At 46.7% G+C, this 26,044-nt stretch overlaps 1 protein-coding gene and 1 long non-coding RNA gene across 2 annotated transcripts in view; both read left to right on the top strand.

The window, feature by feature from the left end:
• LOC125321212 lies at nt 1-3,616 on the top strand. Its single transcript, XR_007201482.1, has 2 exons — nt 1-1,085; nt 2,466-3,616. It is a non-coding gene; the product is annotated as an uncharacterized LOC125321212 (long non-coding RNA).
• Nucleotides 1-26,044, top strand: part of MAP6 (microtubule associated protein 6) — a 47,355-nt gene that overhangs the window by 821 nt on the left and 20,490 nt on the right. The gene's annotated exons all lie outside the window — the stretch shown is intronic.

The raw sequence follows: 26,044 nt of genomic DNA, 5'->3' as shown, positions 1-26,044 counted from the left end.
GGGCATCTCCCCCTGCCTCCCATCCATCTAGATCCCCAACCTGCCGGCCCCTTGCCAGCTCTTATCCAGTCCCCCTTTGCGCATCCCCAGAGGAGCATCCCACCTTGGGAGTGAGGCTGTGAAACATTCCAGGGGGGCTTGCAGATTTCCTGCCGGGGGGGAGGTATCCTTAAATTCCTCATTTCTCTGAGGATCGATGATGGGGCAGTAGGTACTGTGCAGGTAGTGAATACATGAACACTTTTTGTCGGGGGTTTGGCAGCAGGTTTGAGTTTCTCTGTGTCCCCCTCCCTCCACTGCATTCCAAAATTCAGACACCCACCACCTTGGATTTCCACACGGGTGATGTTTGGGGTCACCTCCTTAGGATGTGCAAGTCGCCTCTGGTCCTTTCCAAGCACATCCTTGGCTGCCATGCTGCAACCAACCCCCCGGCATCGCAGGGGTCCCATGCACGAGTGGGGTGCCCCACACACAGGAGCGTCCCAGGAAGCATCCCAGGCTGGCCCACCCTCAAGACAAAGCATCCCGGGGGTGGGGGATGTGCCAGGATGAGGAACACGCATCCTAGGCCGCTTGGGTGGGGCAGCCTTCAGATGCTGCCATGTTTTAACGCAGCACAGCAGGGGATGACACATCCTTCTGTCCCCCCCCCCCCCCCCCCCCCCACCTCCCCAACCAACTAGAAATGGATGCCTTTATTTCAGCTCAGCAGTAGACCTTGTTTGGGATTCAGAGCATGAAACTCATTGCAGTGAGCTGCTGCTGTTTTTTCTCTCCGTGTCAAGGGGTTCAATGTGTTGGGAATGCAAAAACAAAAGTGATGGGGTGGTTGTCCTGCATGTACGTTTGCAAGGAGGGTTTGCTGCAGTTGTGTTTTCCAGCACTTTCTTTGGCAGAGCCCACCGCTGCTGAGACCAAAGTGGAGGTGGCAGAGAGCAAAGCTGGGGGTTGCGGTGACAAAAGTGTGATGGCAGCCTTTTTGCTTTTCCCTATAGCTGTGTGAATGCTGAGGTGTTCATGGCTTTGAATGATTTATTTTCCTCGTTGGGGAGATTTAGAGGTGACACCTGGCCATCAAACAGGTAGTACATTCATGCATATTTAAGATGAAGCTGGGACTTGACTCCTCTGTTCCACTGGTGGCACAGCAAAGCTGACAGTCATCTGCTTTCCCCCCTTCCTGAGTGGGAAACAGTTGAAGCAGTAAGATCTTGATTTTTGCTGTCATTTGGCATCAGCTCTAGCTCTCACTGGCTGATGCTGGAGGCTCAGGTGCATCCAGGTGTGATGGTGGTGCTTGGCTGAGACACAAGAAAATGGCCAGGGATTTTTGGGGGCTCTGTTTTGCAGGGGTGGAGAGTGTGGGGAAAGGGGTTTCCAGGAGTAACATAGCCCTTAAATCTGCTGTGATCTGAGAGACTCAGCTTTTTGTCTGCTCACTTTGCAAGGTCTGTGTTCATGCTGGAGATGGCAGAGCTAAAGCAGAAAGCTCTCCTGGAACTGGAGAGCCCTTGTGTTGCTTCTCTTCCGCTGCTACAAAAGATAATTAGACTTACTTGCATATTTAAATACAGATAGCTCAGCTTCCTATCCCTCCAGTCTGCTCCAACAAATTCCTAAGGCACTGGGCTAGGATTCCTCCCCAAGGCTGGGTCAGCTGGGATGTTAAACCTAAGGAGAGCTAGAAGGATTCAGCTTTCTTTGTGTTGCTTGTTGGCTTTCACGATACTCTTAGGGCTTTTCTTTCCACTTGGGAAAGTGTTCTCCCACTTCCATGTTTTTCTTCCCTTGCCGCATATTGCAGGAGAAATGTTTGCTCTGACGCTCAGCCCTAAAACATAAGCACCTCTTCATTAATGCATAAGTGATGTTTTGGCTAATTGTTCTCTTTTCTGTTCCAATTAGGCATCTTATAAGTGTTGTTTATTGTTTGGGTTCTTTTTAAAAACCAAATTCTCCAAATCTTTATTACTGCCAAGAACCTGGCTGCTGACATACTGAGTGGGTATTGAACATCTCCAAGGATGGAGACTCCACAGTGTATTGGGACAACCTTGTGGGCCGTGCAGCAGCCCAAAATTACCTCCTAATGACTTCTTGCTAGAGAGGAGCAAGGACGGCTCACATGGGGCTTTTCTTCCTTGTGCATGGATGAAGGCTCCCCATCAGCAGAGAGTCAGGGGGAGATTTCCTTACAGTCCTCTGCCACTGCTGCAAATCAGTGTCTCCAAGGTTGGGAAACAATTCCTTGGTGAAATCAAAAGAGCAGACCAGCAATAGTTTTTAAGCTCGCTCTGTCCCACTGGGTATTATTTCCATGTGAGGAATACCTGAGAGCATGGGATAGAGTAAGCAACTCACCCAAGGTCATGGGGGAAGTCCATGCTAAAGGGACTTTTTAACCTCTGTATACTAAGACAGATAAGTATCACAAAGACCATGTGCCTGTGATCTCCTCCCAGGTCTGCCCAGAGTTAGAGAGCAGAGGTGGTACCAGATGGTAATGTCCATGGAAGATGGAGGTTCCTCCCAGCCAGATGGATGAATGATTTGTTTGTATTAGCATTTGAGCCAGAAGCCTTCGGTGAGGCCAGAGTGGCAGGACTGTGGATGTCTGCCAGAGACTGCCTGTGCCCAGGGATCCTACAGAATAAATAGGATTTATTTCCAATATTTCTAGTATTTCTTTATCTTATTCATAGTATTTACATTATTTATATTGATATATTTATTAACAATAATTTATTAACTATTCACTTATACATGGGATTTATTTATGTACTTATTCCCACTGCTTTCACTGGGTGTGGCTTGGCGTGACACAGGTTCCAGCACTGAGGGACTTCTTGTCTCATTTTCCCTCCCCAGCACATGAGCTGCCCAAGTTTACAGGTAACCAAGGCAGGTTACATCTCCTTCACCCCCCCTCTTCCCTGTGGTCCTGCTTCTCAGGGTGGTCCATGGACCCTGAGGGACCAAGGACCAGAGAATCCTTCAGTCAGGTCAGCTTGAAAAGCTGCTGGTGGTGGATGGAGCTGTTTCTTGTTCAATTTGTGATGTGGTGGCATCATTGAGGGCTTTATCTGTATTGGGTAAGGGGATTTCTGCCCCTGAACTTCTGGACAGGATGGGCAGAGCACTTCTCCCTGCTACACCAAAGGCTGGACTTGACCCTGGGGGTTTGGGACCAGAGAGAGCAGGCGACAAAATGTGCAGACAGTGGCATTTGCTGGTGGATGTGAAACAATTAGAAGCACATTTGGCAAAAATAAAAGAAGGAATGAATGAATGCTTTCCCTTTTTATTTGGAAATTGTGGAAAAATGCCAGAATTAGTTGTTTCTTGGGTGTTTTTCCCCCCCTTCTCCTTTGTCTTACATTCTGCCTTCTCTTGTTACCTTTATTCCCTGAAGAAAAAAGATACAAAAGGGAAAGGAACCACTTACCCCCCTTTGTAAGGTGTCCAAATGAGTACTAAGAAAATGCATTTACCCCTGAGAAGTAATATTGCGAAACCAGATTTTTTTTTTACCAAACCAATTATTTTTTCCATCCCACCAACTTCCTTTCCTAGCAGAGGAAACAAAACAATAAAGGCTTCAATGGAAAATTTTGGACTGCCTCTTGTATTAATGAATTGCCTGTTGCTAATGTTCTGTCATTCATCTCAAACCCTGGAGGTACTAAAGATGTGGAGCAAATGAAGATTTGTAGTAGCTATAGAGATGAATGAGTCAGCACTGGAGACTTGCTGTGTGGTTTTCAGAGATACAGCAGAGATAATTTAGGGAGGGATGCCCACACAGGAAGGCTGGACCAAGATACACACGGGCAGGAAATTCATACTTCTCCTTGTTCTGGAGACAGGCTGGGAGAGCTGGGGATGTTCAGACTGGACAAGAGAAGGCTCTGGGGATACCTTTAGGCCGGTGTCTAAAGGAGCTGCAAGAGCCAGAGAGGGACTTTGAGCAAGGGCCTGGAGGGGCAGAACAAGGGGGAATGGCTTCCCACTGCCAGAGGGCTGGGTTAGATGGGATATCGGGTAGAAATTCTTCTCTGTGAGGGTGCTGAGGCCCTAGCACAGGTTGCCCAGAGAAGCTGTGGCTGCCTCATCCCTCGAAGTGTTCAAGGCCAGGTTGGCCACGGCTTGGAGCAACCTGGTCTAGTGGAAGGTGTCTCTGCCAATGGCAGGGGGTCAGAACAAGATGAGCTTTAAGGTCCCTTCCAACCCAAGCCGTTCTGTGTTTCTGTGATTTTATCTAACCTATTCTTGAAAATCTCCAGTGGAGGACATTTCCCATCTTGGTGAGAATGCTAATAGCACTGCTTATGCTGTAAGATGGGAAATTTTCCATTGCCTTCTGAAATTTCTGATCAGATCTGTAGGCTATGTCTGTACTAGTAAATTAGAGTCCCAGGACATGTTTCTGGGTGTGGAAACATCATGTTCACTCTAGTGCTTGGAACTGTCTCTAGCCCTCTTCTCACACTGAGTTTGGTAGCACCCACTCCCAAGCTAAGAACTTATCCCTACAAGCAGTTTGGATGCAACCACCTTGGTTTTAGAGGTTAAAGAGGTTTAATAGCATGACTGAGGGCTATCCCAGACTCCACTGCCAGAGAACATTCCTTGGGAGATACCATTCTCCAAATCCTTGTTGTTTCAGCTATGAGAGCGTTTATTAAAGTAACCGCGTAGGCAGATGGGTCCGATTTTCTTCTCAGGTGGAAGGAAAGGGGCAGAATGTTTTCTCTATCCAGAAAAGGCTGTTCAGAGAGGTGTTTGGCAGCTTTGGCTAAGGCTGAGCTCTGTCTCAGGGGTCACTTGATGCATACCTTTAGTAGCAGGAGGAGACAAGACGTCTGCTGAGACGACAGGGACTGGCTGCCCGAGTAACTAATGACCCTGGTGTTCACTAAGACACAAAGAGCATGGAGATGGATGATGCAGGCTGTGTTGGTTTTGCATGGCCTAGTTTTTGGTAGTGGGGGGGAGGGTGGAAGCCACAGAGGTGGCTTCTGTGAGAAGCTGCTAGAAACTTCCACTGTGTCTGGCAGAGCCAATCCCTGATGGCTCTGAAGATGGACATGCTGCTGGCCAAGGTTGGGCCAGTTAGAGATGGTGGTAACGCCTCTGTGATAATGTATTTAAGAAGAAGACCAAAAACAAAGTGGGGCACAGTTTTTTTCTAGCCAGAGAAGAGGAGGAGGTGAGAACATGTGAGGGAAACATGGAGACACCAAGGTCAGTGGAGAATAAGGGGGAGGAGGTGCTGCAGGTGCCAGAGACGAGATTCCTCTGCAGGCCGTGGTGATGACCATGGTGAAGCAGCTGTCCCCCTGCAGCACATGAGGATCCGCGGGGGATGCAGAGATCCACCCACAGCCCGTGGGGGAGGTGCCCATGCCAGAGCAGGTGGATGCCTGGAGGAGGCTGTGATCCACTGGGAGACTGGGTGGAGAGAGAGAGGGCCCCTGCTTCCAGGCTGGAGCAGCCTGTCCTTGGAGGACTGCACCCCGTGGAAGAGTGACCAACACCGCAGCAGTTTTGGGAGGACTGTCTGCCCATGGGAGGGACTCCCGTTGCAGCAGTTCTGGGAGGACTGCTGCTCGTGAGATTGGAACCATGCTGGAAAATTTCATGGAGAACTGTCTCCTGTGGAAAGGGACTCCATGGCATAGCAGGGGAAGGACTTCTCTCCCTGAGCAGTGGAAGAAGATCTTGGGTGATGAACTGACCAAAGCCCCCACCCCCCATCTCCCTGCACTGTCGGTGGGAAGGAGGGAGGGGTTGGGGAAAAAAGGTGTTTATAAGGGCTATTTTACTTCTCATTATCCCCCTCTGGCTTTGTTATTAATAAATTCACTTTGTACTTCTAAGTTGAGCCTGTTTTGCCCTTGGAGTGTTTTCTCCCAGACCTTACCTCAACTCATGAACCCTTTAATTTTTTTTCTCTCCTCTGCCCAGTTGTAGCAGGGGAGGGTGAGTGAGTAGTTGTTGTGGGTGCCTGGCATTTGGCCAGTGTCAAACGACAACATGCAGGCAGAGAGCTATTCTACCATGCTCTTGATTTCCTCTGGATATAGTCCATCAGCTGAGAAAGACTGGTGGTGTCTCCAAGCTTGGGACACTGGGGGGTAGGTAGCTCCAAGCTGGAGTATGTGGCAGTGTATTCCCTGCAATCAGTTTAAGGTGGACAACATCCAGCCCCAAAAGCCAACGGGGAGGTTCTCAGCAGTGTAGGCAAGACTGAATTTTGCTGCTTTGACTGTGTGCAAGCTGGAACTGGTCTGTGCATGCCTTAGGACTGGGTGGAGCAGGAGGAAGCGGTGGAAGTGGCATTCAGGTGATGGAGTCAACATACTTGAGAACCTGTTCATCTGCTTTTGCTCAGCTGGGTCACCTCAGAGAGACCTTTAGGCACATAGGGCTGAATGGGACCCTCTGAACCTTGAAGTGCAATTATCTGGTTTGTTATTTAGTCTTTATGAGTAACACCCAAGGCTCTGTCTCAGAAATGCAGAATTTTTAGCTGCATTATGCCAGCAGGAAGGCTGTGCCAAGACCTCAGTCTTTGATAATTTGCAACTCATTTCCAGTCTGGATCAATGGAGAGGTTGTAGTTTGCTGTTTTATTTGGTTTATTTCTCTCTTTTTTTTTTTTTTCTGTTTTATTGGCATACTTAGTGACTTTCTCCTGTCCAAATGTCACTGCTCAGTGTCTCCAAGTACAGTATCCACATTGTTTGGCTCTGTAGCTAGGAAGTAAAAATTTTTACTTCCTGGGTATCAGCCTTTTCTCTCTATCTCTTCCTAGATGAAATCTGTTTCTTAAACGGAGATGCAGACTATTGCCCTTTGGAGATGAGGTCCCCATTTCTACTGAAGACTCATGAGCCATATTTGTGGGCATCATGGATTCATTATGGATCCCTCATTTACTCTTTGATAACAAGGATGTCCATACTGTTCTCCTTCTTAGGCAGTCACACGCCATAGCAAAAAATCCTGGTGATTAGTACCAAGCCTAGAATTAACTAATAATTTTCATTCCATTTTCAACATGGCAGTCAAGGTCAATCCCCTCCTTCTTCTGTGATTTCCCGATCCTCCTGCACATTGGTGCTGCATATTACATTGTGTCATTAGGAGGTCCCATCAGTGTTGCCCTACTTTTTTTGTGCCAAAGTCAACCTTAAAAATATTAAACACTGCTAACCTCCTTCTGGGCTGCTGCTCAGCCTTCCAACACTCATCACTGTCATTTTCCCTGCCTGGTTTTCCATTCTGCTAATGTTCATGTTCACTGGCTTAATTAAGAATTTCCCACATGGCCCTGGATAAAATGCTTTGCTGAAACCCAATAGTTTTCCACATTTCTTTTGTCTGTTAAGTCAGTTATCATGTCAAAGGACATGTCAAACATCTCTCCTCCTCCCCTTCCACACACTTCTGTGTCTGGTGAGACCACCGGCTTCTTTGGGATGCAGGAGCTGATGCTGTAGGGCAGATGCCACTTTGACTTGGTGACTTCAAGTCACCACTGTAACACAAAGAGTAAATAAAGAGGAGAGCGATCAACTACAACTAATTTAGATTATCTATCCTTTCTTTTTCAAATAAATCAGTAAGATCTGTTATAAATTTGTCTCCTCTCACATTCAGAGACCTTTCCTTTTCCTGTCTCCTACCAGCTAAAAAGGCTTTCTAAGTACTTCTGCACTCAATCTTGCATCAATCTCACTGTTCTTTGCTCTGAGCTGAATGTATTTACATATATATATGTACATATATATATTCATATGGTGTTTTCAGCTAAGCCTTGCCCAATTGGGCAGAAGAGCATGGATGCTCTTCTGCTACCATGATCAGCACCAGCCAGGAGGGAAAGGGCCATTTTAGGGAAGTTTTATAGGATGGAAGTTTTAATTCTCATGATGTAAAACTCAGTATTCTGGATATCCTTCCAATGTCATTCATATATATATATGTATTATTATATAAAGGACATTGGAAGGAGATATATATATTTGTAATTATATATTATTTATTTTCTAGATTAATATATTTTATATACTAATATTTTATATCATATGTTTATATACATGTGTATCTATTTTTATATATTATTAAAATACTATACACAAAAACTGGGCTGTTCACCAAGTTAATCCTTTAGCCTCCAACTCCTATCTCCTCCCCAAATCCAGCACTTCAAGTGTTCTATTGCAAGCACATTTTGCTTTCTATTAATAACTGCTTTATTTGGATTAATAGCTCATTATATGGCAAACTTTTCTTTCAGTTAGTAATTTCTTTTTGATCAAAAATTGCCTCCAGCTGTGGGGACCCCACAGCACTTTGCACACACAGTGTGCATATGGAGAGACTATTGCTGCTTTGGTGAGTTGGCTGCAAGCTGTGCTGTCAACACTACGGAATAGGAGGTTTTGGTGCTGAGAAGGCAGGGAGGCTGTTATTCTTAAAAAAAAATTATAAATGTTTTAAAAATTTTAATTTAAAAATAAAATTTTACATTTTTAAGAATTAATTTTAAAATCCAATTTAATTTTAAAATTTTTTAAGTTTTAATTTTAAACTATTTTTCAGTTGTTTGATAGTTTTGGTTTGGGTTTTTGTGGGTGGCTGGGTGGGTTTTGTGTGGTTGGTTTGTTTTTTGGTGGAGCTGTGATTCAGCCTGCAGGCGAGAATATTGCATGGAGACCTCACAGCACCTTGCAGTGTCTGAAGGGGCCTACAAGAAGCCAGAGGGGCACTATTCATCAGGAACTGTAGTGACAAGACAAGGTGGAATGAGTTCAAACTGAAGTAGAGGAAATTTGGGTAAGATATTGAGAAGAAGTTCCTCCCTGTGAGGGTGGTGAGGCCCTGCACAGGTTGCCCAGAGAAGCTGTAGCTGCCCCATGCCTGGAAGTGTTCAAGGCCAGGTTGGACAGGGTTTTGGTCTAGTGGAAGGTGTCCCTGCCTGTGGCAGGGGGTCAGAACAAGATGATTTTTAAGGTCCCTCCCATTCCAAGACATTCTGGGATTAAATAATTTGATTGATTAGTATATAGCTTCACTACAGAAGGCCACTAGTTTTTTTAAGACCATCACCTTCTATTTTTTTCCCCTTTCTGAGCAGCAAAGAACCCACACAGTGTCACACATATTTAACCCTTTTAAAACACAAGAAAAGAAAAGCAGCAACCAAGCACCATTAATCAGGCACCAGCAACCTTGCAAAGTATTCCAGTGAGAAATCTGTTTTCTAAGACAGCATCTGCAAGGCTGGGCAGATAAACACCCTGTGAGAGCTAACAGTGTCTTTGTGCTGGATGAATGGGAAAAGGAGAGGTTATCCAGATGCCGGAGAAGGAAATTCTTCAGACCTGACAGCTGAGCTTCAGGCTCCCTCCCAAATTTCACTTTGCCTTTCACCCTGAAGGAGGCTGCGTGTCTGCTCTTGTGCAGGGAGCTTTGCCTGAAAGGAATCAGCATCACACACTGATGGGCTGGAAACACAGGCAGGGGTGTGAACCCTGACTGGGCCCATTCCCAGGTTTAGGCAGCAGTCGGGCTGTTGGTTGGTTTATTGGACGAGACCTTAAAGGAAAATTTGCAGATGCCCTCAGGATACCATTTCACTGCACAGGTGGCTCCTCTCCCTTCTCACATCCATTTTGACTGTGTAGTTCCATCACCGTGAGCCTCAGCAGGAAGCTGAAAAGACCCTTGGTATCTTGCAAACTCTTTTGCAGCCTGAGCCACACTTCCACCAGTGCATCAGAGCAGACTATCAGTGAAGTTCCTAAAACTAGGGAGGGAACTAGCTGACAAGGCCTGATTATTCCAGTGTGCTGGATTTGTGGACACCAGCATGCTGGGTTGCAGATTGGGACTTTGAACATGTTTTGTGCTCTTGTTACTTGGATATAGATGGATGTGCAGAAGATCTGAGATGACGGAAGAAAGGTGGGATTGGAGGTTGCCCATGAAAAGTATGAAAGCCCTGGGTTGGGTTTGCCATGGCTGGGTGATAGCCCCCAGCCAGGTACCCTGTGTATCCAGGGGATGAAGGCACCGGTCTCAGCCAAGCAATAGAGCTTGTTAGAGTCAGTAGCTATGGTAACTCAGAGAGGATTCCCAGAGAGGGATGTGTTGGCAAGCAGCCCTGTGGAGGGAGGACACAAGGAAAACCATGTGTTCGCTTTGGGGAACTGGGATGGGTTTTGACAGCATCATCATGCAGAGAGCAGTGAAGGTGGTGTTGAAAGTTGCAGTGATTGAGCCTTCCTTAGTGTGTAAAAGCTTTTGACAGCATAGCAGCAGAGCAGGATCACATAATCACAGGGACCTTTAAGCTCATCCAGTTCCACCCCATGCCATGGGCAGGGACACCTTCCACTAGATAAGGTTGCTCCAAGCCCCATCCAACCTGGCCTTGAACACTTCCAGGGATGAGGCAGCCACAACTTTCTTTAAGGGGAGAGGTGATTTCCTGGTGTCTCATAGAAATTCTCCCTTGGCTCTGTGTAACCCACAAGGCTGAGAGGGTCTGCAGCATTTGGCTGGTGTGAACTCTGGGATGACACAGGACAGGTTGTTTCAGCCATTGACTGTCTGTAGCATCTCCAGCAAGCCAGCCAACCTTCAGAGGAGATATAAAGGTCCATTGCTTGATCCTGACTCCAGAGCATGGGATGAATTGAATGTGTTCTTGAGATTCTCCCCAGCCCCGTTTCCCAAGACTCCCTTTCTTGCTTGTTCTAGGACTGCAGATTAACTTGGCATGCTGATCCTTGTACATGGAGGATTTTCATCCTCCCAAGAGAGATTTTTATGACCAGTTGCAATTTGTCTCCCTGGCTGCTCTGAGAATTGGAAACCCTCAGAAAACACAGGCACATTTGTTGCCTTAGAAGGTGGTTTTCTAGTTGGTTTTCTGCTGGTACCTCTAGTCATTGAAGTCTTGGCAATACTTTCGTTAAGTGTTTGCAAAGCCCAGCTCTTGGAGTTAAGTAGTTTGGAGAAGCCCTCAGCTTCCTCTAGAACAAGGATCTTGCAGGGTTGTGCAATATCCAAAGCTGGCAGTGAACAACTGAAAACTCAACATACTGTGGTTGTGAGTTGTAGCCAGGTGTGTCTGTCCAGCCCTTCTTATCTCAATCTTTGGTCTTCCAGTGGATCTTAATGTCTAGTAGTCCATCAGTGGTGACATACGTATCATCATCTTTTTCACACCCTCTTGGGCAGTAGGGGTGTATTACCGCAGGCCTGGTTCCTATGGTATATCACCGTGTCCTGCAGCCATAGGGAGAGGAGGAGAGAAGATCCAGCAGGCAGGCATTGTGCAGCAAGATGGATTTATTTAATTATTTTACAAACTCTTTATAGACTTTTTTCTTCATAGTCTAATTGGACAAAGGACCAACCACCCCTTGGGGGTGATTGGCCTAAATCCTAAAACATCCATTGTCAAAATATTTTCTACTATACCATAAACAAGACTTTTCAAGGTTGCAGGTGGCTTGGTTGTTTACATTCCCTGCTACCTCTTCTGTGAGAGAGGAAAATCTCTCATGGACTTAGAAAATAGTAAGAAAATCCTCACTAACAGCATTTTTGTACCTACAATTCCCCCTTTTTGTTTTATAAGATAACAACTCTACTATTAATCCTAAATAGAAATCTACATCAGCTATTAATTCTAAATATGTCCTTAAGGCTTTAACTATCTGACTCCATAACAAGAAATTTAAAGTTCAGTCTCTGCTTGTGGAAGGACCATCCCAGTCTCTGCTTGTAGAAGGACCATCTGCCTGATGGTTGCCATCTTGGCCATCATCAGAAGAGTCATTAGGCTGATGATCTACATTCTGGTCGCCATTTGGGTGGTTGGCGTTCTGGTCATCATTTGGAGGTTGCCTGTTCTGCCTCTGGTGCCGTAGGTCAGGGCGAACGCATTTTGAAGGTTGCCACCGTACCCCAGTATCTGTGGAAAAGCAAGCATACCTGTGACCCCAAACGATAAGCTCATGCGGGCCTTCCCACTGGTTAGTGAGTAAATTCCGTACCCAGACTTTTGCCCGGGGCAGCTGTGTCTCGCCTGAAGACTGCAATGAGAGAAAATGATTCAGAATAACAGGATTATTTGAATTTTGTGGTACTGTAAGGTGATTAATTGTATACAAAGCTTTTGCTAGTCGGCTCTGTGGGGTTTCTCCATGCATTCCCCTTTTCTGTTTGTCCAAAACACGCTTCAAGGTACCATGAGTGCGTTCAACAATGGCTTGGCCAGTAGGAGAATGTGAGATACCAAAGGTATGGTCTACACCCCATAGGTGTAAAAACTGCCACGTCTTCTCCGAGGCGTAGGCAGGACCATTATCGGTTTTCACAGAAGCTGGCATGCCCAGGACTGAGAAAGCCAATTTCCAATGGGCAATGACATCACGTCCCTTCTCTCCAGTGTGAGCAGAAGCCCACATAGCCGAGGAGAAAGTGTCAATAGACACGTGCACATATTTCAGCCGACCAAATTCTGGGATGTGAGTTACATCCGTTTGCCAAATCTGCAAGGCTTTTAGCCCTCTGGGGTTTACCCCCACTGGCAAAGGCGCAGCGAGTCCATGACAGTCAGCACAAGCGCTGACAATGTCGCGCGCCTCGGTTGGCGTTAAATGAAACTGCTTCTGCAGGGTATGTGCACTTTGATGGAAGAAACCGTGCGATGCCTTGGCTTGTGCAATTTTGTGAGGCTGAGGCCCTACCCACGCAGGGTTGGCCAGCATGTCAGCCCTGGCACTGCCTTCTGTTAGAAACCCTGGTAAATTGGTGTGGCTTCGAATGTGCAGAATGTAATACGGATGCACTCGAGCCTGAATTGCAGACCACAAGGTTTGCAACAGTGAAAACAGAGCCGCATTGTTCACCTCCTTCAGAAGTGAACAATCTAAGTGTTGGGTGATATCTGCTACAAAAGCAGAGTCAGTAACCAAATTCAAAGGTTCCTGTGAGAATCGCTGAAAAGCCCTTAATTCAACTAACTGAGCAGAGTCTGACTCGGATTGGTGTGTTAATCAACCACTGCAAAGGCAGTATAGGATACTGTGCGCCCTTACGCACAGTGACCCCTGCTAAAAATTTGTCCCAATCCATATGCCCCAAGCTGCCAACACATCCCGTCCCCAAAGGTTAAGGGAAGTGGTAGCAACATAAGGCCTAATCGTAGCTGTGTGCCCCTCTGAATCTTTCACCACCACAAGCCGTTCGCTTAAATAGCTCTGTGTGGTTCCTCCTAATCCTGCGATGGCCGATCCCACCAGGACTAAAGGCCATGAGGGAGGCCATGCAGAGAAGGAGATGACAGTTACATCAGCACCTGTATCAATCAAACCTCGAAGCTGAATCCGGGGTGGACGGGCGTTCGGCAGGATCAGGGTACATGTCATCTGTGGCCTTTGGTCAGAGATGTCTGCAGTCCAGAAGGCCTGCGGAAGTCCCGTAGATCCACTGCCGTTATCTTCGTGAGTTTGTTCTATCCTGGGGACACAAGACTTAAAAGGCACTAATTTAGCAAGGCAGGTCTTTTCAGGAATAGTTACAGGGGGTTTTTGCGTGGAGACCATAGCGCAAATCTGACCTTTAAAGTCAGCATCAATAACTCCTGAGTGCACTAAGATTCCTTGATGGGCAACGTCAGGTTTTCCCACCAGCATCGCACTGGATCCCTGGGCTAAGGGTCCATATGCATCCAAGGGAACCTTATAAATACCGCTAGAGTCTAAGACGACTGCGGCTGTGGTGTGGACGTCAAAACCGTCTGATCCCTGGGTGCCGTCTGGTCCCTGGGTGCCGTCTCTAGCGTGGCTGGGTAGGCCTGTGCCTGTACCTGTGCCACTCTCTGGGGGAGCGACTGCAACGGAGAGCAATTCCCCCTCCTTGCACCCCGGCGGAAGTTTCCCGGCAACGGCCAACCATTGGCATGAGTCTGGGATCTACAGTAGTCCGAGCAATGCCCTGGCCTGCCATACCTCTTGCACTGGGGGATCGGTGTGTTCTCTTTTTGGCTCGGCTTAGGCTGCTTCCGTTTCTTCACCTGTTTTGGTTGCTTTGGTTCACGACCAGAAGATGCGTGAACAAGCTGCAGGAACGCAGCCAAAGCAGACCTTCTCTGGTTCCCAGATCCCACCTTAGCACAGGCTTCGACCATGTCTGTTACCTCAGGATCCCCTGGTAAGGCATCTATGATTTTTCTGCACTCTTCATTTGCATTATCTCTCACTAACTGCCTTAACAACATCTGTCTTAACCCGTCATCCTCAACCTGCTTCTCGAGAGAAGCAGCGACTTTCTCTACAAAAGAGAGGAATGACTCTGATTTCCCTTGAACTATTTCAGTATATCGCTTTCTGGGTGCTGACAACTCTATGGTTTTCAACAGGGCAGCCATGCTGCCCTGTTGTGCTTGCTGCAGGACGCTAGAGGACAAGTTACCCTGTAGACTGGGATCAGAGAAGGGACCAGTCCCCATCAAAGCATCCATTCCTGCTGTCCGTCTAGAATCAGCAGCAGGTAGCTGCATATTTGCTAATGCAGCTTTGCCGGCCAGCTTTCTCCAGGTTTTTTCAAAAACTGTAAATTGTACAGGTTGAAATAGAATTTGACCTAAGTGTCTGATATCAAATGGAGAAAGCAAATCTGTATTTATCACCCTTATTATCTGCATAACCTCAGCAGAACCTAGCCCATATTGTGCCACCTTGGATTGGAGGTCCTGGGCAACTTTCCAAGCAATTACCTCATGCTTGTCATGCTCCCCTGAATCTGGGAGAGCCTTATACACTGGGAAAGCTTGGATCTCTTTTGGGGAACCAGTACCATCCGGAACTACTGGCACAGCCTGCGGATGGAGTGTAACAGCTCCCCAGTTACCCCCAGAATCCTCAGATCTATTTGGCATTCCAAGGGTTTCTAATAACCTCCAGTCACCCTCCTCCAATGCTCGCATCTTAACTGACTCTAAGAAGCGATTGTAATGGGTCGGACACACTGTTACCGTGCAGTTCTGAAAGGTCCAGGGGCGAGCCCGGCGCAGCCATTTTCTTCGCCGCACGGCTACAGCCGCCTGACGACCTGGGGCCAGAACCTCATCTGCCTCACTGCCTGACGAGGAATCATCAGGCAAAGGCAACTCTGCGGTGCTGGGAGTGAACAGAAATGGACGGATAGGGGCACTTTGGTTAAGTTCGCTAGAGGCAGAACAGACAGTACAGACTGCAGGTGGCTGCGCGGCAGTTTGGACAGCAGTTTCTTTACGGGATGCTGTCTCGGCCGGTCCCGACTGAACCGGTACTGGAGCTGCAGCCGCCGTCTCTGGGGCTGCGGCCGCACTTGGCGCCGCGCTTGCCTCCTGCACTGCGGCTGCGTTCGGCGCAGTCGCCGCTTCCACTGCTGTTTCTCGCTCCCCGGCCGCGCTTAGCGCCGCTGCCCCCGCAGCTGTTTCGTGCTCCCCGGCCGCGCTCGGCACCGCTGCCCGCGGCTGTTTCGCACTCCCCGGCCGTGCCCGGCGCCGCCGTCTCTGGCCGCGTCTCCGCAGCCGCCGCTTCCGGGTTTTCCCGTGGCAGCGCTGCTTCCGGTTTCACCGCTGGCCGCACCGTTTCCTGGCTCGGAGCCGCGGCTCCCGCGGCCAGCGCGGGCTCGGCGCGCCCCGCACGGCAGGGTGCCTCGGGCATCCGCCGCTCTAGCAGGCTGAGCAGGTCCTCCATCCTTCGGGATAGGTTCGGTAATTCTGTCAGCAAAGGCAGATGCTGTATTAAAAGGTCAATGGCTCGGTTCTGCGACTGCGCAGAACAGTCCAGCGCCAGGGAGGGCAGCGGACCATAACCAGGCAGTCTCGGGGCAGGCACGCCCGGCGCTACGCCGGCTAAGAAGTTAGATCCAGGTGCATACGCAACCAAGCTAGGAGCCGCTCTGGGGGTCCCGTTGGCTAAGCCGCTGATTTGCAGCCCTGGATAAGCCGTGGCTGCCGTCCAGCCGAACGGCAAGGCAGGCTGTGCACCCTGCCTCTGCCCTGACCCCACCGCCTCTGGCGGCGCGGGGTTCCTGGGGCTGTGGAGTCCTGCGATTGCACAGGGTGAGCCGGCGCAGGCTCTGCCTGTGGAGCCGGGGGGGGGTTTTCCGAATCCACCATCATTTTCCCCGGAAGCCCAGTCAGCGGGGCCCCCCTCGGACATTCTTCCATCACTCATCACCGAGATAGGCGATCCAGCCCTGCTATCACAGTCAAGGTCTGTCAGCAGGATAAATAACGACCACCAGGTTTTGTATAATTCTAACGCTGCTGGGTCCCCAGTCGGGAGCTCGTGTCGGACAGCACAGCCAAGTTCCTGCCATAAGGCAAAGTCCAGGGCAGTATCTCTGTCCATGGAAATCCCTTTTAAAGTAGCCCAGTCTAATAATTCCCGAACTGAGTTTTGAGGAATGGAGGTGTGCAATATGCTAAACACACCTTTCCAGACCAGTACGACAGCGTCAGTTTGTGAGCTGCTGTTCGCCATTTCTCAGTCCTGTCGGACCTCCCGGTAGGGGAACAACGTACCTCTAGAGAAATTCAGCTTGGCTCGCAGCAGCAGGACACGTCAGAGAGTGCAGATCACATCGGGCAGCACCAAATATTACCGCAGGCCTGGTTCCTACGGTATATCACCGTGTCCCACAGCCATAGGGAGGAGGAGGAGGAGAGAAGATCCAGCAGGCAGGAATTGTGCAGCAAGATGGATTTATTTAATTATTTTACAAACTCTTTTATAGACTTTTTTCTTCATAGTCTAATTGGACAAAGGACCAGCCACCCCTTGGGGGTGATTGGCCTAAATCCTAAAACATCCATTGTCAAAATATTTTCTACTATACCATAAACAAGACTTTTCAAGGTTGCAGGTGGCTTGGTTGTTTACATTCCCTGCTACCTCTTCTGTGAGAGAGAAATATCTCTCACGGACTTAGAAAATAGCAAGAAAACCCTCGCTAGCAGCATTTTTGTACCTACAGGGGTGCTCCAAGGAGTTAGTCCTGGGATCTAGTAGCCAGGCTTCGGACTATATCACATTGATGTTTGATAGGGAAATTGGGTGGGAAGTCATACTGGATGATTGTGTAAAATTGGTCTTTTCATGTCAGACTTAGGACAGGATGCAAAATAGGAGGAAACAGAGGCTTGTCTTGCAGTTATGGCCTGGGAAGAGTGAAGATGTCTGAAGGTGGTGCACTGCTGTACCTCACTTTCATACCTGTGTTGCTCTAATGAGGGGAGGTGGAAGCACTGAAATAGAGGCTGTATTTAGTTTTAAGGTCTCAAAACACTTGCCAGCAATTCCGATTTAACCTGGTCCCCAGTCTGGATTTCGGCAGATACTACATTCCAGCCCACAGGAGTATTGCTGGGTACTAGACCAGAGCCTGGCAGTGTCCAGGTTCAGGACTATGCCCTTGATATAGAAACTGCATGGATGTGCTATGCAGACGGGGAAATGAGGGGAATCACCATGACCCCAATATTTGTGCACACTCTATCCCCTCTTTGCTGTGTGGAGACATCCCTTGGAAAGCTGCACAGGTGCTGGAGATGTGTTCAGGCTTCCACAGGAACAAATGATCAAGGATATTCTACTTATGAAATATTATAGGATATTACTGTATAATGTTCAGTGTAAGATCTTGTGGAAGAAGATATTAATTTACAAAATACATAAAAAACTAGCTTTTTCCTCTTTTTTCTTTGATTTCACTCATTTAAACCCACCCTGCAGGTAGAGAGATGTCCATGTTCAGGTGATCTGACAAGGATCACTAGTGGACAGCCTGAGGGACACCAGCTTTCGAGTTCTTATGTCATTCCTTGGTTTTTTCTCAGCTGATGACTACAAACTCAGTTTTGGGCAGGTCTTTCATATCACTTAGGGGTTATTTATTTCAGATTCATCCTTGAATAGCCCATCAATAGGACTCTCTGATGCTGAACACTTCTAGGGATGGGGCAGCCGTAGCTGCTCTGGGCAACCTGTGCCAGGGCCATACAAGGAAGAATTTCTTCCCAACATCCCATCTAACCCTGCCCCCTGGCAGTGGGAAGCCATTCCCCCTTGTCCTGTTCATCCAGATTCTTGTCCAAAGTCCCTCTCCAGCTCTCTTGGAGCCTCTCTAGGTGTAGGATTCCTTAAATATCCCACAGGCAATTTAAATATATAGCACTATGTTCCTCCTGTAATTCTAACTGATACCTTATTACAGGTAAGAGATTTGTAAGGGCAGAATGTGGCATTAGGACTCTCCCACCTGAGGGCCTGTCCAGAGCCGTATTTCATCTATGTAATCTTGTGCTGAGCCCTTCACTTATGTTTGGCTAAATCATTTTGCATGAATTGGAATTCAAAGAGATCTTGACATATTGAAGAAATAGTTTGAAACAAAGAAGTGGCAGTTTAGGAGAGGTGAGGGCAGGGAATGACAGAGAGGTAGGGATCAGCAGTGGTGCCAGTGCATATGGGAACAGCTGGTGGAGGAACAGTTCTGCAGGGAATCACAAATCACATGTCAGTAATGTTATTTCATCTAAAAAACAATAAATTAACAACAAAAGCACTCAAAAATAAATACTTTGGGGCAAGTAATGTACTGAGATATATGGAGAGGATGTGATATCTTTCCACATTAGTCAAGACTCATGTAGATTTTTTTTGTTCAGGTTTTGATTTTGTACTTGAGCAGTCATGGATCAGAGAAGGTTCTGAGGACACCCATTAGAGAGGCCAGGAGTGCAGCAGACATGGTCGTTGCAGGAAGCTGGAAAGTATGGAATGGTTTTGGAAGAGAGAAATGGATTATTATCTTTGCATCTATGAAATGTAACAGTGGGTTAGGATGCTCAAACGTGCTGTTGTCACAGCCAAGAGGAGCAAAACTTGGATGTCAAAAGTTAAAAATGTATTAAGTGCATTCCTGGAGAAAGTCCAAGGGATATGGCGTACCTCTGGAGATGCCAGGAGGATATCTCCACAGTCCTTCTCTGTGAATCTAGGAGAAAAGAAGTCACTATCACTCATTCTTTGCATTGATTTTTTTGTCTGCAGTGACCTTGGTGCTGCTAGCTTTTTTTTATGCTCACCAGGGCACAGGTTGGATCAAGCAATTAGAGTTTTAATAAAAGCTGCCTGGGTGTATCCATGGTGACATTTGATTTCTATTATTTTGATGGCTTCTGCTGATCATCAGTCATTGTCCCACTGCCCTCTCTCCTCCCTGCCATGTTCTTCATCCTCTAGCCCATGTTGGGGTCCAACTGTTGGGAGTCTTACCCCATGTTGTTGGACCTTGTGTATCTTTGCAACCAAGACGAAATAACCTGTTAGTGGGCTCACAGCCTCCTCACATTCATGGTGCCTTGAAATCAAAAGCGTCATTTCTTGACAGCAGAGCTTAATATGGGACCACTGAACCTGCCCTGCCTGGCTGGAAAACGTTTTGTGGTGTTCAGAAAGTGTGTGGATGTAGCTCTTGGGGTCATGGGTTAGTGGTGGGCTTGGCAGTGCTGGGTTAATGGTTGGACTTGATGATCATAGAGGTAATTTCCAATATAAATGATTTTATGACTCTATGACTCAAGAGCAGGCTTCATGTAGCTGTTGCAGATATCAATGGAAAACACCCTATTCAGGGCAAGATCAGGATTTGACCCAACAAAGCAAGAATGACCCCATTTAACTGCTTTAGCAGAGGAAATCCAACGTGACCGCTTCCAAGCAATCATTTCCCCCATCTTCCTTTGGGTTGATTTTTCTCTTGCCTAGCATGTTAGTTTGGGGGTTTTTGCAATGCAAAATTGAATTATTACTTAATATAAACATTTTATGAACTGCTGCAGGAGGTGAATTATTTATGGGAGGGGAAGGAGTGCTTTTTCTGAACCTTTCTGCTCTGTCACTTGCAATAAATATCAGTCTAAGAGTGTGTTTAAAGCTTGCATGCTCTGCCTGGGAGATGAGAACTCTGCCTTTTTCCATCATCTCTTCTCTCAATTAAATACCTGCTGCATATGTTTGTCCCTAGCATGTTTTATTTTTCGATTAAGCTTGGAACAACTTCAAAGGAAGAAGTATTTGCAGATCACCTCATTTTCAAATGAGATAAATTATTAAACCCAGCAGGATACAAATGGCTTGGAGAGGCTGTAAACATTTGCTGTGTGGAAAAAGTGCATTGTAACAACAAATCCTCCTTCTAGTTCTTCACAGAAGACTTATAAAAGTGGTGCTTTTAATTTTTAGTTCCTAAATTTACTGCCTGGGAGCTTTGTTTTCTTAAGGAAAGGGATTGCTGGGCACCCTTTTGTGTGCTGGCAGCTGGGTTTGGCAGGTAGGTCTGGCATGGGTGGTGAATGTGGAGAGCATGCAGTGGAGGAGTATTTTTATTCAGTTCTATGTTAATGATACCTTTCTTGGAAAGTGGGTTTCCATGATCCAAATATATTTTTAAGGCTATTTACAGCCGCATTACAATGGCACCATCCTCTAGACCAGGTGAGGCACCATCCTCTGGCCACATGAGCATCAGTGCAGCACTGTCTCAAAGCAAGTGGCCCATTTTGCAACCTCCTCTGAATGTTTCAGGCTGGGCCTGGAGGTGCCAAAAGACCCCAGGACATCCCTGCATTATAATATCCCATCAGCTTCGCAAATCATGACAACTCAAGATGCTCCCCAAAATGGGAATAGGCTCTGAGTCTCTTGAGTGTTTCTGGGGTTTTGTCCCATCCTGTGCAGCTCTCCAGGCTTTGTTTCCTGCACACAACATGTCTAGAGCCCCTTTGCTGGCACAGGTAGCTGTGCACATAGCCTGGGATTTTCTTTCTCATGCGTGTGTGAATGGTGTGTCTCCCTGATATTTTTGGTGTGCTCAGCACCATGCTTTTGATGGAGCACAGTGGGGCCCTCTGAACATGAGCACCTTTGATATAAAGACATAATCCATTTGGTCTGAGCTTTGTTTTCAGAGCTTCACACTCCTTGCAAACACTGAAGGAGCCCTTGAAAATAACCAGTTAATTATAAAACAACCTTCTTCCATAACATGCTTTCTCACCGTTTTCCATATAAAGCTTTCCTACAGTCATCCTTACCCCTTTATATTTCACTGTGACGGCTTTGGTGTGGACAGTGTGGTACCTGCAGATACCATGAGCTGCTTCATTCTCTCATATCAGTCCTCCTTTTTAAGTAATTAGGAGGAGATTTCACAATAGAGCCATCTGTTCCAGTGCCTTCTGCTGTCTCTTCCCCATACTCCCCCGACACAGCTTTGGTGGTCCCAGTATTTACAGATTTGGTACCATGGGACTAATCCAGTTCGTAAAGAGCTGGAGTCTGTGAGTCCTCCCCATAACATGATTGATGCTTAAGTGATCCTGGCAGTTTCCCAAGCTTGGGGTGGAAAAATGCAGACCATTCTATCATTTCCTGCAATTCTTCTAACTTTTGTGCCTCCCTCTGGCAGGGATCACTTCTAAAGAAAGATATGTTACCTGGAAGTGGAATGAACTGAGTATTACATGTTAAAAGTGATAAACTTTAATGACCCTTATTCTGCTCCCCATTACACCAACACAGTCCCAGTGACTTGTGCTGGTGTGTTGTATGGTTTCCTAAAAGGATGCATGGGCATTTTAAGCTTTGTCTCTTCCCAAAGCTTTCCCACCTCCCAGTTCTCCCATACTGTTCTCTGAAACTGTCTGCTCATCCCACTTTAGTCACAGAGTCGCAGAAGGGTTTGGGTTGGAAGAGACCTTAGAAGACCACCCAGTTCCATGCCCCCTGCCATGGACAGGGATACCTTCGACTAGACCAGGTTACTCCAAGCCACATCCAGCTTGGCCTTGAACACTTCAGGGATGGGGCAGTGACAGCTGCTCTGGGCAACCTGTGCCAGGGCCTTACCACCCTCACAAGGAGGAATTTCTTCCCAATATCTAATCTAAATCATCCTTCTTTCAGTTTAAACCCCTTCTGCCTTGTCCTAGACTTTCATGGTGCTTTTTACAACAACCTTCCTCATACCAAGGGTGATTTCAATGGAATAATCCACATTTCCTCTCCAGTAATTCCATGTATGTTATGCAAACACTGCACCTTAATGTCTACAGCACAAACCAATTTTATAACTGGATTTTGCAGTCTTTGCAATAGCACAGTATTTAAGGGTAAAGATGGGAGGGGAAATTAAACTCAGCCTTTCTCTTAGGTTAGTAATCCTTTACTTTAAGATCTTTGCTCAAACCTCAGCTCTCTTCTTTCATCTACTTAGATCACACCCAGATCTGTTATGGTTTTTCTAGTTGAAAAGAATTACAGTCTCTTAATTTCAACAACAGAAACATTCAATGGGGGCATTGCGCAGGAAAGCATAAACTGACAAGCAGAATTCAGTCAAAGCCAGTGACTGGCTTGACACTTTTGAATGTTAAAAAATACTTTAGATTCATTATAAATATGTATAAAATTTTGTAAAGAAATAGGACAAGCTCAAATACACACAACACACAAGCATGGCAGAGGCGGGCGATCGGACCAAATGTAGGTTAATCTGCATTCATCCACATCTGTATTGCATTATTCAAGGCTGTGTTGTTGTCACACTGCCTATGTTGTGTGTAGCATGTCTCACTATTCCTGACTTGTGTTACACACTTGGAACATGGTTCAAAATGGGGAAATGCAGCTAATCAAGCTGCAAAAATGTTTGCTGTGGAATATTCATTGTGTTGCACCTGGTGCCCCAGTGGCTGGATTCAAGGGTTTTCTGCCAGAGTAGTTCTTGCAAAAAATATCTGCAACAGTATTTTTATTACTATGCATTTTATACAGTATGTATAAATGTTTATATTGTATATATTAAAATTTATGTATTTTACTAGTATTATGCTTTTTTAAAATTACTTTATTTGTATTTATCCCCATAAACCATGACCTGATCTGGGCAAGCTGATCTAGTTGAAAATATCCCTGCTCATTTCAGGGAAGGTGGACTATATGATCTTTCCCTTCCAACCTGAACAATACCATGATTCTATGATTTTAAACCTCTGCACAATGGGAGTGCCACTAGAAGATGTGCCTCGAGGATGGATAAAGCATCATGGATTTGAATTCTCTTTCCATTTCGAAGAATATGATATTATGGATCCAAGGCATATATAAATACAAGAAGTTGTGATTATATGTCTGTATTTTACTTTATACACTAAAATGGGATAAAATTGGGTGTCTTTGGACCCTAAGCATGTGTGTGTGCTTTGCTTTCACAGGAGGTACTTTTGGCTTGGAGGCTCTGAGATGTCAAAGATGTTAAGATCACTTAGGTGGTACCTGGTTGTTAAAACAACCCCAAGTTCAGTGATCAAACAGAAAACAAGAGGCTATCCTGGTTGCTTGGTCTCTGAGCCGAGCTGCAGGCTTGTCCATCCTGTAGGCATCCATTGGCATGAGAGCAATTAGAGCTGTGATCTCACATCAGCATCTCCCTCAGCTCTGCAGGGTCACTGAAGGTGGAGGCAGGAATGCCAGACCACTGCAGAGTTAGATGATAAATTCACCTGTCACGAGCAGTATGGACAGAAGAAGTAGGTGGTATTCAAAACTCTCTTTGCATTGGACTTTCAGCAGTGTGTCACTGCTCCAGCCCAGTGCCACGAAAAACTTAATTACCACAGGGTCAAGGCTCTGGGGAGACGTTAGAGCCTCTTCTAGTACTTAAAAGGGCTTCAACAGACACAGAGAGGGACTTTGGACAAGGGGTGACAGGACGAGGGGGAATGCCTTTACACTGACAGAAGGCAGGGTTAGGTGGGATATTGGGAAGAAATTCCTTCCTGTGAGGGTGGTGAGGCCCTGGCAGAGGTTGCCCAGAGAAGCTGTGGCTGCCCCATGCCTGGAAGTGTTCAAAGCCATGTGGAATGGGGCTTGGAGCAACCTGGTCTAGTGGAAGGTGTCCCTGCCCATGGCAGGGGGCTGGAACAAGATGGTCTTTAATGTCCCTTCCAACCCAAACCATTCTGCAATTCAATTGATATTCTGGGTGCTAACTTTGCCATGGGACTTGGTTTACTGCTTCTTTGTTTAGTGCTTAAGGTCCTTGTTCCTCAATGTCTCCGCCATGAATATTCATGGAGATCCCTATCCATTACCTCCCTTTTCCTCTTATTTGCCTTGTTGCCACCTCGGACATGTAAACTATTTGAAACCAGGTGACTAGTTCTTCTGTGAAAGCCCATACTGGAATTGCTTTCATATATTAACTGAAACTCAGATTGCGATGTCTCAGTTTTGAGACAAATTTAGGAGAAGACACCCCTCTAATGAGTCGTCTCCTCTAAAAGGGTTCCCTTTCCACCAATAGGAAATGAATATTAATGGCTGAAAGTAAAAAAACCCTCAAACCCAATATTTTATTAACAAACAGAATGCCCACAAGGCAAGGGGGGAAAAAAGTAAATAACTGCTAAATATTAAACTTTCAGACCTTACCCACACACACACACTGAAACAAAAACCCAAAATGCCAAGGAAAATACCCGCTCACGACATGCAGTACAAAATGGCGCCGGCTTCTCTCTCAGGGGAAAAAACCAAACAGGAGCTTCACACAGCAGTTTGAGCAGCAGATGAAAATTCGGTGACTCTCTGGCGCTAACCTCCTCTCCACAGCAGACGAAGCAGCTGGGCTGGAGCCTCTTGCTGTGCTTTCTCTCCCCGTCTTGGCTTCCCGAAGTTTGGGGGCTGGAACGGAGCGATCCGTCTCCCAGCGCCGCCAGTTGCGCTTCTCTGGTCTCAGTCTACCAGCTGTTCAGTTCACTTCAAAGGCAGCTGAAAGATTGCTGCTGCAGATTCTCTAAGGCCAGGGAAGGAAAAAGATTCTCTCCTGGGCCAACAGAACCAAGCTAGCCATGCAAAACCAAACCGCACAGGCCCATGGAACGCCTGGGTAGTAAGGCTTTGGACAAACCAGCCGAAGAGCTCAAAGCTCCCCCCTCCCCAGCCCCGCACACACCCGATCCCGGGCCTTAAAGATACAACAACCATTTTTGGGCGTAAAGCAGAGGATCATGGAATAGACGATCATCATAAATCACTACAAGACATGTGATTAACTAATTTCTCCATTTTTCATGTGTACAGTTAAATTAGGACACCTGCACAATCAGCATTTAAAGGATATTGAGATACAGTCATATAGTAGCTACTGTAGTGAGGAGCAAATAATATTGCCCAAATCATCAATGGAGTGGCAAAACAATATAGCAGCTATTTAATTTTCACCATCTTCCTTCTTTACCCACTTTACTGGTTAATCTATTTCTACTCCCACGTGAGCAATTACACTGTCATGCAGACTAGAAATGAAATCGAAGAGCAACACTGAGGAAGAAGGGAAGTAATGATTCCCTGCAGGGAGCAGCAAAATACAGCAAGTCGAATTATATTGCTGCATCAGAAAAGCTACTTCTTGTCAAACAGTGATGTCCTGACCTTTCTCCAGGGAGACCCATCCTTCTGTATCCATGATTTGGATGATAATTGAAGAAATTCAGACAAAATCTTACTGGTGGTCACAAGCACCAGCCATCTCCATCTTTTGCCTCAAGGACAAACTTCGCAGTTCCCATGCAGTATCACATATTGGAGAAGGGCCAGGATTTAGGAAACAGGAGCTGACAATGGGCTCAAGCAGCTTCACAGCAGACCTTCCCATAAAGTCTCGGCAGGAGGGGGTATCCCCAGCAGTCCCTGCCCAGCACTATGAGAGTAAATGGACTTAATGAACTCCCCCCCTAGCAGTGTGAATGGACACTGGCACAGGTTTCCCAGAGAAGCTGTGGCAGTCCCATCCGTGAAAGTGTTCAAGGCCAGGCTGTGTGGGACTTCTGGCAACCTGGTATAGTGGAAGGTTGTAGTGGGTTGAGTTCGAAACCGGGCAGAAACACCAATTA

This window comes from Corvus hawaiiensis, chromosome 2 (assembly GCF_020740725.1).
Source record: "Corvus hawaiiensis isolate bCorHaw1 chromosome 2, bCorHaw1.pri.cur, whole genome shotgun sequence".
In the NCBI taxonomy this organism is placed as follows: Eukaryota; Metazoa; Chordata; class Aves; order Passeriformes; family Corvidae; genus Corvus; species Corvus hawaiiensis.
The sequence above is the reverse complement of the archived record's forward strand: the minus strand, read 5'-3'. Positions and strand labels throughout refer to the sequence as shown.